Raw genomic sequence first — 13,716 nt, forward strand, 5'->3', positions numbered from 1 at the left:
GTTTTTGATGCTGAGGTGCCAGAGGTAATAAACTGGGGGATAAAACAATGGAGGTAAATGAAGTGGTTGTGCAGATGGTGGTGGGTCTGGCTGCAGGCAGGGAGAGGAGTGCTGCCTCTCTCCCAGCAGGACGGCTGGGCTGCTGGAGAAGGGCTAGTAAGAAAAGACTTCTTCCCTCTGCTTTTGGGCATCTTTTTCTTAGTTGGCTTTTTTGTTCTTTGGTTTTTGGAGGGGTGTGTTTGCTACTCAAATGTCTTCGTTCATTGATAAATCATACCTGTTGGGGGGCAGATGTTACCTTCTTCAGGAGTTTGATAGTCCTACAAAGCCTCTGTAGAAATTGGCTTAATTCATTTTAGGGCCTGTATGGGTTTTGCACCTTCCATGCTTGCTGCTGGTTGAGATCTTGAGAAAGGTGGGTTTGGGAGAGCTGGGCCGTGCCGTCCTTTTCTGGTACCGGGACAACGTTCCTGCTGGGTTTGCCCAAACAGCTTTACCCTTCCTACCTCTCGTTATTTTGTATTTCTTTCTATCAGCTCATTCTAAGACAAACCTTACTTGTCTGTGCAGCAGTAACTTCACCATCACCGTTACATTTTGTGCAGAAAAACAGTGAAAAATAAAATCACCTTTGGTCCAAATATGATTATTTTCTAATGGGACTTCAAAATGAGGTTTCGAAATCGTGGTAGAGGACTGTGGACAGAAGAGTTTGTTTCAAGTGTTTCCAGTGATAGTATGACTGAATATATATGATTTCTTTTTTTTTTTTTTTTAAGAATTACAAAACTATGAATTTGTGATGAAAGGCTTGATGGCTTTATGAATAAGTGCTAGTTGATGCTATTTAAGTAGGATTCAATTAAATCTTCATAAAATGAACAGAGTGAAAAGGCTTGACATGAACTGAGGCCCAGGAAGGCAAATTGCCATGTATGAACTATTCCATGGAAATCAGATTACTTTTCATAGCTGCAAAAATGTGCTTAGCTTAAACATATTGGGCCAAATTCTGTTCTCATTTATGCATGTGTAATATGGAACTAAGTGCAATATTTGGGTAAATCTATTTCAAATAATTAGTTGATAGTCTTGGAGGGAAAAGAAACCATTGCTAATTTAAATATTGGCGTATTCTATTTTTCAAACAGATGTTCAGACTCTTATATTTTGGCATCCCGAGATGAAAAGATAGTGGAGTTGCACAAGAGGGTTTTTATGGAGACTGTCAAAGGAAATGAGAAAACTCTTGGGCCAAAATTCAAACAAGTTCTATACATAGTTTCCCACAAATTTCTGATCCTGAGAGCTGTGGGGAATCCCACTGACTTTAGAAATTCCCTTCTCCATCGCACAGTTTGCAGGATTGGGGCCCTACAAAACACAACACTGTTGTCCTGGCTCTGTGGAGGTAGATGGCAAAATGCCCGTGGAATAAACAAAGTCAGGCTTTTCACTATTATCTTTTTCAGAGACTGCATTAAACCTGCCTCCCCTCTTCTTCCCCCCCCCCCCAGGCTAGTTCAATCTCTTGTTATTTTAGTTATTTTACCAAGGTTTTAATTTGAAATCTGAAGTAATTTTTTACCTTGATATGCTTCTATAGCTTTCAAATGTACAATAAAGTAGAGTAGATGCATTATTGCCAGGGTATGGATCCATGGTAACTGATTTGCTTAAAAACAAATCTAAAATCTTCCTTTTATTTATTTATTTTTTTAAACCAGTGCATATCTTTGTTCTGCATTTACTCCCAACACTTTTTTAATACAATAAAAAACCCTGACAGTAGCATTAAAATTATCTCACTCTTCTGAATTTGCTTGTAAAACTGCATTGGTATTTACTAGAAAAACAATTTCCCTGGTTGCTTTTAGAGTTTCTAACTTTATTTTTTTCCCCTTTACAAAAATCCATGAGCCAGCTTCATGGGATGCTGAGATACAATAACGCTTACTGATTTGCGCAAATTATAGTGCCAAAAGTCTGTGGCAGAATGGGGAGAAGAGTTGCTCTCTGGTACCTTCAGTCCAGCCTCTTAGACCATTTTCCCCTTTTCATCTGTGCTTCAAATGAGAATATGTACTGACCCAGAACCACTCCTGCTTAAAATAGTAGCTGTAATTCTGCTTTCACCCCAGTTATACAGTGATACAACAATACTGACATCAACAAAGTGTCTTTTGATTTACTGCAGAGTAAGAGAGAAGACCCATGGATTAAAAAAAAAAAAAAAAAAAATCCATTCATGTCAATTAAAGATATTTACACTATCAAGCACATTACCAGCATGTAGTAATAATGGAAAATGAAATCTCACCACCATTCTCTCTCCCTGTGGAAATTCGTATTCAAATCTCTATTTATACAATGTCTTGACTTAAGATATCACCAGCCTTTGCTTTCTCTGCAGCCTGCCAGTGAACACATGTTTTTCTCTAAGTATGGTGTAATCATAAATGAATATAATAAGGTAAGGGATGTGCAGGATTAAATTGCATGACTTCAGCTTGCCTGATGTGACTTCCATTTGCTTCAACTGTTGCTCAGAACTCTTGTGTTTTACCCTTCAGGAAAAAATGGCCTGGAAACAGCCCCAAATGGTTCAGAAAGTCTGGGGGCTCAAAATATTTTCAACCGATTTCTGTCACCTTGACTTTTATCGTACCACCCACCTGTATGTATAGACTAGAAGCTGTGCTTCTCTGCTTTTAGTCTTCCTCTGTATACTTTTGTCTTCAATACCTAAACTGCCTCCTTTTTAATGCTACAATATTTGACTTTTCTCCTCAAATAGAGTGAACACATGCTTTACTAGCTCTTCCTAAATGCTATATTTCCAGAGTATTTTATGGATTGTGGTAAGGTTTAGGGTCATATAAAATGTCTGGTTAGTTCACCGCTAATCAAGGTAGTTAAGATAAAGTCAAGGTGTGTGGCTCCCGGTCTTTCATTGCCTTTTTGGAGTATATATAGCCTTTCTGGAGCCAGATTTTCAGAGGACTCCACGTTTCAAAGTTCTCAATTTGGGCTGAATTTTTTATCAGTTCCCACATACGAAGTATTGCGAGGTTCTTCAGAAGATCTTAGACCAGATCTTGAAAAGTTCAATTGACCTTCTAAGGTGAACTATACAAGGTTTGGATTTTCATTGCTAATCCTGCCAAGTTTTACTGTGCTTTCTCTGGTGCAATGGCCAACACAGAAGAGTGGACAATTGATTAATAGAAGTTTGAGGATGGGTTTATCTCCTATAAAAAAAGCTAGTCCCTGCTGAGTGGCCAAATCCAATTTTAGAACTAGTAATAATAAAAATAATGCCGCTTTGGCAGCCCAGCATTGCACCAATTAATTCATGTTGACTTCCCTGAATTACTTGTGTCCAATCAAAATTTAAAAGCTAAAAAAGTCAATATTTAATTTCAGCATTCTCAGCTGAAAGGACTTTTTCCGCAATTTTTACATGAAATGTAATCCAAATCTTTTGTTCAGATTGAGTGAATATATTTTTTCCCTCGGCCAAGCAAAAAAAAAAAAACAAAAACAAACCCGCACCAAACAAAAAACCCAAACCAAAACCCTCAGCTACTTTTGCGTATTCACAACTGGATAACGCTAGTAGATTTGCAAGTTCCATAGTGCTGACCCCAACAGCAATTAGAGTAGGTTAGGTGCTGGGTGCCAGCTATGAAGTGGTTTAGCAGAGCTCTCTGGTGTGCTTGAAGTCCTTCCTCAGCAATCGAAGTGTAAGAAGAGATTGCAGTGATTCATAGCAGTTGGAGACTTCTCCATAATTGGGGGAATTCTCAAACATGCAGTTGTGGCCATCTTCCATCCCCTTCACAGGACTCAGCCAGTGTAAAAGGGCAGCTAACTGGGGAAAAAAAAATCTGGCTCAGGCTTGGTGTGAAGAACTCTTGAGAGTAGATGCTTGTATGAAGTTAATCTGAACCATCCTCATTTCTTGGACCTATGAATCTGGGCAGTAAATTGTTCAAGAACAGGTTTCTTTATAAGATCTCCAGGACTTATTACTTCTCAGTGGGATGGAAATTGCGTGAAAAAACTGCTTTGTTTAGGTATTTTGGCACTCCTCCATCTTGTTTTAGAAAATATTATGGGTAGAATTTAATGGAATTTTTCTGATCTGCAGTGCTTTCTGAATTCCTTTTATGTTTTGGGCAGTGGCTTGGGGAAGTCATATTTGCTTCTGAACAATTTTCACACTCCCATGCTGCTTTTCTTTCTGCACAGGTTGTGAGTGTAGAGCACGTGTTCATAGGTGGGCATTTGATACGCACAATAACTAAATAACTAGCAATTCTAGCACTTCAAAATGCTCCTGTTGTTCAGCAAGAGAGAAGTCTCTACTGATAAGGATCAGACCACTCCATGACAAAGTTCATGAGTAGCCTTTCATAGGAATACATTAGTCAGTATAATGCTAAAGACCTCAGCCCAAATAGTGGAGAAACTATATCAAGGCAGAGGAAAATATTAAAAGAGTTTTTCGCTCCTCTGTAGACTAGATCATATTCCACTCTCTTCTATAGACTACTTGGCTACCACGGTCCGTCTAGCTCCGTGCCGTTGCCAGATCTCTGCTTCCCTATCTGCAGTGAGTGACGAGTCAGTGATTTGCTGTCCCTGCAGTTTTAGGACCCCATGAATTCTTGGGTGCACATTGCCTAATACTCAGAACTAAGTAACTTGTTGGCACAATGGCATCTCTTGTGCTGTTCCTTCACCTGCCAACTTTTCCCTAGCACAGGCAAATTCTCTCTCTCCTTCCATTAATGCACAAAACAAGACTTTTAGAAGCTGCCAAGAGTCCCCTATAGGACTGAAGGACTTGGATGTCACACAGCATGCTCTCCGGCTGCCGGAGATCAACAGTAACCTTACTGTATTTCCCCACCTTGATGAAAGGCAGCTCACAAGATTAAAATAACAGGCTGCAAAAGCCAATGTGGTATTATACCACATTAATCCTCTGACACAACATTCATCTAAATGCCACAATGGCTGTGATACTCCTGTACAGGCATGTGATTCATTCACCATTATTTGCCATAATTATCTTGCTCAGAATTAGAAAGGATTAAATGAAACTTGGTGGTCCATGGACTTAAGAGAAGCAATGGAAAAGAATTTTAAAATAAGTGGTCCTAATCACGTTTGTTAAGCATTTTCCCATAGTATCTGTTTTTAAGAACAATTTATTGCAGTAAATGTTTGTTAGTAGCCATTTGTCATCAAACATTAAACATGCCTTTGATTTTCTCATGATTTATCTTGATGTTTTGAAAGAATAGCCATGTGGTTAGTTGTGTACTACAAATTATAATGGTTATAAAAATTGTAAATTACCTCCCTCTGTGATGTAAGTTACTGTTCAGTGGAACTAATGGAGCTTGGTCATAATGGAGGCAGTTGGACCAAATTCTGATCACCATTGGTTTTGATGTAAACCTGGAGTGGTCTCAGTGAACTCAAGAATTTAAGCTAGTCAACTTTGGGGTTTGCTCAAAAAAAAAAAAAAAAAAAAAAAAAAAGATTTGTGCTGTGCATCTTCCTCAGAACTTACTTGCTTTCTTTTCTGATTCACATTTAAAAAATATTTTTTCTACCTGAAATGACATTTAGAAAGCAAGAGGATTTGAGATTAATATAGTATATTTGCTTAAGAACTGGGTAGATCAGAGGATTTGAAGAAAATAATTCTTAAGTCTATATAAACAGTGATTATGACAATAATAAAAGTGAAATAGATGTTCAAATGTGGAGATTGAAAATATGTTAGGACCTAATTTCTCATTTCACATATCAGTTTTGTATTAGAGATACCAGTTTCTGAAGTACAGCTCTGAGGAGGTTTGGGGACCAATTCTAAACCTGTAGTCAAGTACTAATAATCTCTCTGAGCCACTTTTCACAGCTAAAATATGGCATGCAGTCTCCACTCTGTAAAACAGATGTGGACATATTATACTTGGACATTTGCTATTTGGAAGAAAAAAAAAAAATCAATTGTGGTCAAAAGGGGAATAAAGAATCTGATCTACTTCCCGTCTTCGCTCTGGTGAGAAGAGGCGACAACTGTGGTATCACAGGTCCCTCTCTGTGGTACCTCTTGAACTGTAATGGTCATTGCAGTGAAAGACAGGAACACTCTCATTCTCCACTGTTATTTCTAAGAAGTCACTTGCACCTAGGCAAAATGGTAAAAAAATATGCTCCCCAGGACAGCAGTGACTCAGGTCCAGGCTGCTGAGAACAGAAACAACGTATTTCACTTATACCTTGAGAATAATTATTCAAGGCAGGGGTTAGGTTTGCAAAAGTCCGCACACAACAGTTTCAGAAATCACACCAAAAATGTCTATGGTGCAATCCAAAGAGAGGAAAGATTGACCCTTACTTAATAAAGGCATAAGATAACACCTTGCCTTAAGGTGGGCACCTGAAAAAGGTGAAATAGTGTCATTAAAAACAAACAAACAAGAACAAGTTGTTCCATAAGAAAAATAAATTCTCCCCTAAAAAGGAGCAAAATTTGCAGGGAGTCAAATAAATCAAAATTGTTTTTCATTGGGGCCATATTGTCCCAAACTTTTGCTTCTCAATAAAATATTTTATGTACGTTTGTGATCAAAGAGCCACCAGCATCATTAAGTTTTAAGTCATGCGTTGTAGTGACCTTGATAAAAAATGTTAAGATCGTATAGTATCATAGTTATTCAGTCTTCCATATGGCAACACCTCCGTCTCAGGAATGAGTTTATGACAGTAATATATCTTAGGAAGAGATGCAAGGATGTCCTCTTTACAGAGGATTAGCAAAATTGCGAAGTCATTACTTTTGTAGAGCACCAAATATATTGTTGACAATTAAATATTCCCCCCCCCCCCCGTATTGTTACATATCCACATGAAATCAAAAAAAAAAAAATTAGTGGAGCAGGAATGAGCATTGCAAATTTCCTGCGTTACATACTTTCAAAACTGCTCACTACAGATCTGGTGATGTAGTTTAAAAACTTATTTTAAATTATTTATGGTGATCTTGCCAGGCCTCTGCATGAACACTTCTCCGGAAGTAATCTTGCGTGTCTTAATGATACTACTAAGAGTGAAGCAAGGCATCAGAATGTGGCCCTAAATTAGCTGTATTAGGGAATTGATTCGGTGGTTTTGAACGCAGATGAGGGGAATCTGGCCTCCTCTAAACTTTGCAAACTAGCAGAGCACAGCACTGGTGCTGGTACTGCAGAAGTACTGCCGGGAGGAACAGAGGAATCTGTGGGGATTAGAGGTTTGTGAATTTACTCTTTCTGCAGAAAGCTGGCAAAGCTGCACTGCCTCAAGAAAGTGGTGCTACAAAGCCTTGCATGGAGACACCAAAGATTTTTTTTTTTAAATCATTCTATTTTGAATTAGTTAAAATACTGTTAGGATTGATTATGCTGCCTGCATTAGGATAATAAACTAAGATGAACTTGGATATCGTTGGGATCCCTCAGGTGAATAAATGCTTCAGCAACGTGCATAGATGTTGCACGATTTATATGATAATTAATATGCCTTTTATTTCTCAATTCTGGCATCTCTGTACTGTTTTATGAATCAGACCTTATTGATTAAGAAAAAGAAAACTTAGAAGAGGAGCAAAGAAGCCCTGTAAATTCAGAAGCCAGGCATAATTAGTTTGCACAGGTTTTGTTGTTAGAGTTTCAGGTATCAAATCAATAGAGTAACATTAATAATTAAGGACTTGGATAAATATACCAAGTCCTAGATTAGAGCTTTGAGCTTTAAAATGCTCGCATAAAAGGTTTTCCTTAGGCTCTAAATGTTCTTAAGTGCTATAATGTGACTTCTCAGCTACAGATACTGTTAAGAAATACCGGGCTGCTGTACCAGGAGAGATTTGGATATCTCCAGGTTGGGGAGTACCTGCTGTATGCGCAGGGAGAGAGCTGGCATCACTTTTGCATGGTTTGTCTTTCCTCGGCTGCAACTGGGGAAAAAAAAAAAAAAAAAAGGAAATAAATAATAGCAAACAGAAATGTTAGGAATGTTCTTAAATCAAGTCAAAGTGGAGAATGTTGCCAGTTTGGTTTTTTTTTTTGGTACTTTTTCCTTGTGAAAATACCCTGAACATGGCAGGACATCAGAAAGCCACATGGATTCCAAAGGATCCACAAGAGACAAAGATTAGCCTGGTACCTCCGGCATCCCCCAGCATTGCAGTCCCTCTGTGACTGTCACCCTACAGCTTGCTCGGAACAGGGCAGGGAGAGCTCCTCGTTTTTCCTAATTCAGTGTGACGGCAAGTGGACTCCTTACTTTGCTGAGTTCCCTCTTTGTATGTCATATGAAGATACAAAAATAATAATAATAATAAAAAGGTATTTGTTTTCTGTCGTGACTGTCTGTAAGTCAGGAATGATGTTAATACTTCCTCTCCAAGTGGTTTACTTTTCACTGTACTATTTTTCAGCAAATAATCTAAACCAGATGTTTCAGTTTTGGTGTAATTAAGTGGCTTTTGGGGTAAGCTTGCTCACTTCAGATTATCAAAACATATGTATCTCTTACTCCTCTTGAATCCCTTCTGTTAAGACTTCCATTTGGAAGCCCATCCAAACCACTTTTGAGTAACTTTAATTATTATTTAATTTTGTGTAAAGACATAAACTACCCAAAAAGCTGTGCTGTAGAGATGCTGATAATGCACTGACTGACATCACTGGAACATTTTCCATTGGCATCATTTGTACGAAGAGTGCAGAGAATTTTCTGTAGGACTTGCCGGGAAGGAACATAATATTTCTAATTGCTTTAATAGTTGCTAAGTAAGTAGGAAGATGAGTGGGGAGAACACACAGTATGTGTGATAATATGATGACCTGCACAGCTATACTGACATGGTAATCTGTGTGGATAAGAAAGAAAACATTGAATATTTTCCATCTGGAAGCACGGGATGAAATTAGGCTAGACTGCAAATTCTGCTGGAGGAAATGGAAAGGTCTGTATGGCTGTTGCCCTGTTCATGTCGATGCAAAGTCAGTCAAATTTTGACTGACTTTGCAAAGACAGTCAAGGATCTGACTTTGCATTGAGGCAGCCAGAGAAGACGTGATTCCTTGTGCTGGCTGGGCTGCAGGATGGTAACTTCTGCCTGAGGAGCGGTCTTCGAGCTTCTGCAGCTGGATCTGGAAAAGATCACTGGTTTGCACCTGGAGTTATACGTGTGCTGCTTCAGACTGGAAGCATGGAGCCAAACTACAACCAAGACCTCAAACTGCTATTTATTCTGCTAAATACCTGATAACTGACTTTAAAATATAGTGAGGCTAATGTAGGCATACATTTAAACAACTTCACAAAGGTGCCTGGAAATACTTCTAATTCAGAGCTAAAAGGTTGGTGTACCTTTCCCGCACAGGGATGGGGTGACTTTTTTTTTTTAAACCTATTGCTTAATATTTTGCATTAGTTGGAATAATGTTTCTCGTTTCCCAGCAGAAATGGTCTTTAATTTGTACGAAATAATTTTGCTTTCTTTGAAAGAGTAAGAGAGGTCAAATTACTGAATTTGTTATTCTGGAATGATTCTCTCTGGTTTTGTTTGTTATGAAAATTGCAAGGAATTTATTTGTTTCTCCCTGTGTGCCTGTTTGAAAGTCATCTGTTGCAGGCATAGACTTATTGGAGGAAGGTTTTGGAGGCTCGCATCACTCCCAGTAGCTCGTGTTTCTCGTTCCTGTGCAGGCAGTGGCACTGGCTCCTTCATATCATAGCCCAGGTTGTAGGGAGCCCCAAAAGCACAACAGAGCTGTGCGGCAGCTGCCAATGTGGCCAAGATACTGGCAAAAGTTCCCAACTCAAGGTGTGTAACAGGGCTGGGAAAGATGTTCCAGAAGCTGGTTTCCACTGGGCTGTGGCCTCGTGCGAGTGGTATAAGTGAATAAATGAGCCATGTGGTTCCACCAGATTCTTGAGGAGACTTTACTTGTATTGTGATTACAGATGGAAAATGTGTTTCAACAGAATTTTGTGTGATTGCAATCTCTTAAAAAGTTGATCAGAAACCAAGAGATATGTCTGCAGGACAGCCTCCTTAGTATCAAAGTGCTGTAAATCTGCACAAACTACCCAATGTGAGTAGGCTGTGAGGATTTAACTGGTAGCAACTTTTCATTCTGTGATCACAAAAAACTTTACAATCCCCAAATTAGGCTTGGAATCCCACTACCCAGCGTAATAAGCAAATGCTCTTTTTCTTCAATCTCAGTGGCTCATGGCCTTTCATCATATGAAAAATAGTAGGAAGGTATTCCTTTCATTAAATGGATAAACCAAAACTAGAGGGAGCAAAACTGGGACTCTAGGTAGGGTTTCACCTTCTTGGCTTGTGCAAGTAATACATATACACATTGGCTTCTGCACTGTAATATGTAGATATCACAGTACAATATCCATATATTCCACTTAGTTCATCTGTGTCTACATGGAGAGTTAGATGGAGATGCCAATTCTTACCGTCTGTTATGGGAATCTCCCCTATGAAGTGCGGCTCTAAGCCAGGAGGTCAGAGGCTGTGAAGAAGGTAGTCAGTGTCTTAACCTGTTCTCTCTGTATTTTCAGTGGTATTTTTTTTAAACAAAAGTACTTCATGCAAAAGAAGTCTTTTCTTCATCATCTTAGTAGCAGAATCTGAAAATCCTTCACCAAGGCCACCCAAGCTCAGGGTTTTGAGCAAAGCAAAACAAACACTTAGAAAAGGCTCTGCACAGACTGCAAATGGATCACAAAAAACCCCTGTCAGACTTCCAGGCTACATGACAAGTCCAGCAAAACAGTAGCTGTTATCTACAGAGTTGGGGCAGCACAAGATAGCAGCTGCGAATACTTGTGCAGGAATGGATTTTTTCATGTCAAAGTCTGGTTTTTACGTGCATCTTTATTTCTCATCTGAACGTGGTAAAGTTGGAACTAATAAAACATAATGGCTAGTTTAATTAAAACAATTTAGTGGAGACTCCTAGATGCCTTCTGATATAAAAGATACAATTTAAACAAAACATAAGAAGCTGGTCATTACTATCCCAGCTTAAATTTAGAAGAGTCTGTGGATATTCAGTGGATCTAGGCTCAGCCAGTACACACTGGAAATTTCCATTCCAAGCCTTTATTAATTACGTTTAGACAATTTACTTTCATTATCCATATTTTTGACATCAGATTCCTTCATTTATTTGTACTGTGTATTTTTATTGTGGATTGTTGGCACGGTAATTCCATATATTATCCAAGTCTATAATTTTGGCTTGAATTAGTGTTTTATATACTGTATTTTAATGGCAAAACTTAATCACAAATCCACAGTGGACAGAACTGGCACTCTCAGCCTGCTTCTATCTTCAGCTCTGTACTTTACATTAAGGACCGCGAGCCAAATGCTCAATGGCACACGATTGTAGCCTGTGTGCGAGGCTGTGGTGGGATCAAGCGACCTAGTTATTAGTCCCTGATGCTGGCCTGTGGGTCTAGAATCCGCCAAACCCAACAAGGAGGAGAAGGAACAGTGTAAGAATGGTCGGTGAGGAGGCAGGGATGCAGCATCCTCTGGCTGTACCTACCACAGCTACCCTGCTCCCGAAAGACAAGAGGGGAAGAGGAGTGCTGGAGTTTGCCGTATTGGCTCTGCGCTGGCCGGAGACTCCACTGTACAGCAGAACAACAAAGAGAAGAGGAGGGAAAAAAAGAGAAATGGACCTTTTTTGCCTTGGGATGAATAGACACTCAATCCCATACAAAATTGATTTTCCTTCCATTTTGGTTTTATGCTGTTGTTATGCCATTGGCTTCCATGGAGTTACTGCTGATTCATGTTGGTGTAAAGGGAGGATTAGGCCTATGATGTATTAAGGGTCAGAAGCACTTGTAAATCACAATTCTGATGTCTCCTGTTTGTCCGCAGAAGAGTTACTGATGGGCAGCAGCAGTGCAGATGACCCTGCCTGACCTAACCCTTACTTTGCCACATCAGTTTAGACTGGGAAAGACACTTTGCTGTACGCACTCCCCCTCTGATCTCTCAGATGAGCCTTAATTCCTTCCGACTTCTTAACTTGCAATGATAAAGCTATTTCGCGTATTTTTGACCAAATCTTCTTTGACAAACGTAACTATTTTGGCAAAACCATTCAGATTTTCCTCTTAGCATTGGTCTAACGGAGTTCAGTACAACTATTTGAGTAAGGAAAGGAGCTTTGGAAGCTTTGTACTCCCTAAAGTATTTGAATAAGCAATGTATTCTGCCCGAAATAATGTGCAGCAACCTGTTTAAGATGATGTATTTGCAATTAACCCCTAGTTGATAGCTCCTGATGCAAAGCAACCTCTTTTTAACAATGCTCTGTATAGTTACTTTTTGATAGCAAAAAATTGTTCTCTCGCAGAAGCAGAGTTGTTTGAATATTGGAAATTAACTGCTTGTCCCTGATAACCCACCACCTCTCAGAATGTTAGCAAAATAGTAAAAAAATAACTTTGTCTGAATGATTGCTTTGGCTGTATTCAGAATCCTCCCCGGAGCTTGTTGTTGCAGTATCAATGTATCAGATGAATCGATGCTGTCGGTGCAATAATTTTAGGCAGAAGACAAAACCACTTCAAAGAGTATAATGACTTGAGAGTTTGTCAATAAGATGTCTTAATGTTTTTGACAACACCCATTTTGTTGACACAGTGGGTGAAGAAGCCTGACATCATTTATTGTGTCAAGTGAACAGATTTAGCTGCTGGTGAACCACATGGTAAATTACACTTTTCCCCCTTCCTGTTTGAGCTATCAATCCTGTTTTCCTTTTGGAAGCTGATGATTACTTTTTTTCCCATCAACTAAAAGACAATTTCATTATTTCTCAGGAAAGAAAAGGAGTGTAATTTCTGAATCCCTCTGGAAGTAGTCTCTGAAGTGTCATTAATTCGTATTTAGCAAACTAGTTGAATAAGATATCTCATCCCATTGCTAAAAGAAAAAGTGAGATAGCTTTATTTATAAGCATGGATCTTTTATAAGCTAAAATCTGTTTTACCATGCATGGCAAGTTCCCAGCTAATTTAAAACATTTAAAGTTATGCAAAACCACTTAGAGAGTTGAAAAATATGTAAAGATATGTAAAGACACTAAGTATCTTGTTCACTACTACAATAACAGAAAAATCAAGACCATGTTTTGACTTGGGATTTTATCTTTAGAGCTCTTTGCAGAGAGGCTTTTTTCTATACCTGTGTGTGGGTTTAGTTTCTTCTTCAAATGTTTTCCCTTCTTGTCTACTTAATCCTTATAAACTTTGATAGTCTTTCATAATGATTAATATTATTCATACAGGGAAGTCCATAAAGATTGTTGTTCATCAGTATTTGTCTTCAAACTTTGAAGTCTCCTAATTGCACGAAGATAGGTACATTAAACAATTACCTAAATGCTCAAAAGAGAAAGAACAAAGGAAATAAGAAATGATGTAATCCCCGAAGGAATCGTGTTTCTCTCTCCAGGAGGAAGCTGTTCTCTTAAAGTTGGCACAACTGTTGGGATGCTCAGCTGTCACTTTCTTCTCACGTTTATTCTGAATGAACACAATCCATCCATCAGTGCTTAAGGAGTTTTCTAACAGTACATTGACCTTGAATGTGGC

The 13,716-nt window shown here is 38.8% G+C and overlaps 1 long non-coding RNA gene across 1 annotated transcript in view; it reads left to right on the plus strand.

The window, feature by feature from the left end:
- Positions 1 to 13,716, plus strand: part of LOC128145999 (uncharacterized) — a 394,153-nt gene that overhangs the window by 312,618 nt on the left and 67,819 nt on the right. The window lies entirely within an intron of this gene.

This window comes from Harpia harpyja, chromosome 9, assembly GCF_026419915.1.
Source record: "Harpia harpyja isolate bHarHar1 chromosome 9, bHarHar1 primary haplotype, whole genome shotgun sequence".
Lineage (NCBI taxonomy): Eukaryota > Metazoa > Chordata > Aves > Accipitriformes > Accipitridae > Harpia > Harpia harpyja.